This window comes from Ctenopharyngodon idella, chromosome 24, assembly GCF_019924925.1.
Source record: "Ctenopharyngodon idella isolate HZGC_01 chromosome 24, HZGC01, whole genome shotgun sequence".
NCBI classification, from domain to species: Eukaryota; Metazoa; Chordata; class Actinopteri; order Cypriniformes; family Xenocyprididae; genus Ctenopharyngodon; species Ctenopharyngodon idella.
Genome location: NC_067243.1, coordinates 25,870,557 through 25,873,614, shown reverse-complemented (window position 1 = coordinate 25,873,614; position 3,058 = coordinate 25,870,557).

Below are 3,058 nucleotides of genomic sequence, written 5' to 3'. Positions count from 1 at the left end.
CCTCAAGTTGTGGTATTCTAGTCTACAGCAAATCAGTGAGCCAGTCTGTAACCGGATTCGGGAAATTACATGTCATTAAAAGTGTAGTGTCATGGAATTATTTATATACTATTATAGTACTTATTAATATTTTGAATTGTGCTTTTGTCATTTTTATTTTAATTCAGTTTTTAATAATTCTATTGTATATATTTTTCATTTCAGTTTTAGTAATTTTAGATCTTCAACTTCAACACATTTCAATTAGTTGCCAAGGCAACATTTCTCATTTTCATTTCAGTTTTTCATCTAATATTTATGATTTATATCAGTTTTATTTCAATTATGGAAAATATTTTCAGTAGTTTTACTTTTAGTTAACAATAGCAACACTGTGCCAGTGAGATTTTATACAGAAGTTCAATAAACAAGTAAATGATAAATAAAAATTTGCCAACTTCTTATTATTTTCCCAATGATAACAGATCCAAAAGAAGCTAAAGCATCAATCCTTGCGGGTCACTGAGAATCACACAGACTGAAACAGAGTATCTGAGAAGAGAAGATGACAACAATCTCTCCACCCTACTCAAAGACACTAATAATGACAAATTTACATACAAAAGTCATTGTAATTTTTGTTTTATCATTAATAATAGTATATAAAAGATTTATCATATTCTGCAAATTGTCATTAATAGCCTAATTGATAAAAACGGATCATTTGCAATTTAAGCCTATTCAATTTTGAACATTATGGCTTTCAAATATATTAAATGACTATAAATTTGCAGTTATCCAATTTTGCAATATTGGCCTTGAAAGTTGGGAAAATAAGTGGTGCTTTGGTGCCATTGTATAATACACCATCACCAGCAGAGGGAGCACTAGAGTTATGTACTCTATGACTTTTAAACTTGAGGCTTGTAAAAGCATGACTTTTGCAGATGCTAATCAAGCTTTGGTGAAATTCATGATATTTTCTATAGATAGATGAATAAGCATACTTAAAAAATAAGAATATAGCAAATGTTATTTTCTAAATCTAAATCAGTAGCAGCACAACAGATGAGCTTCCTCATCTCCTCATTAAAGGGATAGTTCACCCAAAAATGAAAATTATCCCAAGCTTCACTCACCCTCAAGCCATCCTTGGTGTATATGACTATCTTCTTTCAGACGAACACAATCGGAGATGTATTTAAATATATCTTTAGTCCTCCAAGGTTTATAATGGTTGTGAATGGGGGGGGGGGCACATTTTGAAGCCAAAAATAATGCATCCGTCCATAAAAAAAACAAGGCCTTCTGAAGCAAAGCAATGCAGTTTTGTAAGAAAAATATCCATATTTAAAACTTTATAAATTCAAACAACTAGCTTCTGGCGGATGATCGTACGCAGAATGCGCAAGTCGACTTGCTCCAAATGAGTAACCCGTGACGTGATGTATGACGCAGGATGTAGGAGTATCGTTGGCTTAGACGTCTCTCGCGGTTCACACAAATAGGGTGAACCGGTGATTTGTTTTGCTCTATCCTCATTACGTTGTGCATCAAGTCAAAGGATACTCTTCTGCCGCAAGTCGAGTTGCGCATTCTGCGTACGATCGTCTGCCAGAAGCTAGTTATTTGAATTTATAAAGTTTTAAATATGTATGTTTTTCTTAAAAAAAAAAAATGCATCGCTTCACTTCAAAAGGCCTTTATTGACCCACTGGAGTCATATGGATACATTTTTTTTAGGCTGGATGCATTATTTTTGGCTTCAAAATGTGAACCCCCCCCCCCATTCACAACCATTATAAATCTTGGAGGACTAAGGATATTTTTAAATATATCTATAATTGTGTTAGTCTGAAAGAAGATAGTCATATACATGGCTTGTGGGTGAGTAAATCATGGGATAATTTTCATTTTTGGGTGAACTATCCCTTTAAGACTGAAAAGGGAAAAAAACTGACACAAGTATTAAGTAAAACATTGTTCAAGTGGTGCTTTTAAAAATTACATACAATATGAAAATCAGCAATCTACTAGTTAAAAGATGACAAGACTTGGGCAGGATATGCACGTATTTTATGCCCCAAATAGGGCAGAAGGTTGGACTGATGTCACATGATGTGTCACCAACAAACTTCAAAGGCATGTGAAGCAGACATAAAGACTCTGTCCTGCCAATGGGCTCAAATACCACAGGGTTATAATATCTAGAGCACACTAAAGTGATAATACAAATCACACAATAACCAGCAGTGAGCTGGAGCCAGACAACCTTAATCATCTTATGATTCAGCATTACTCATAAACCTACTGTATGAATTTAATATCGAAAGTCTACTCAATTTAACGTCTGAGAAGAAATAAACAAGAATGTTTGCCAATCACCAGCTTTTCTTAAAACTAATCTTGTGTTGCCTTGTTCAGTGTTTTATGCTGTAATCAAGATTTCACACTTGAGTTAACGTTCTTATTTCAACATGTATATGGTTAATAAAAATGACTGGACAATTACAGCACGCGACGTGTTTTAACTTCCTGTCTATGTAAATAAATCGAAATAAATTGATTAACTAATCAATTAAGCCCTTCATACCTCCATACACGTTTACCGCCACCGTTCGACATATTTAACCGTTTTCCTCAAGCGAACACAGCGTTTTAAAGTTTCTGCGACTGCACAAAGCTCATGAATATTTAATGAGGAGTGCATTAAGGCAGATTTTGATTGGTTGTTGCAGATAATTAATCTGTGGGTTAGTCTGAGCAATCAATCAGTTTTAGTGCTCAGCGTGACTGCAGATGTACATCTGCGGTTTCGTTTATTTCGTTTATTATTATTTTTTTGTTTGTAAAATTATAATTAAAACCATATACAAATAAATAAAACATATTTATTTATTTATTTAAACTAAATTAAAAAATTTGCTTAAAGTACAGATATGAAACATCATCCAGGGTGAAAAGTGTCCTTAACCTGGCCTTTAAAAAAAAAAAAAAAAAAAAAAAAAAAAACGTAAACCCAAGTGCAAAAAGCTTAGAAAAGAAGCAAGATGCACATGGGCAGCATTCATCCATAAAC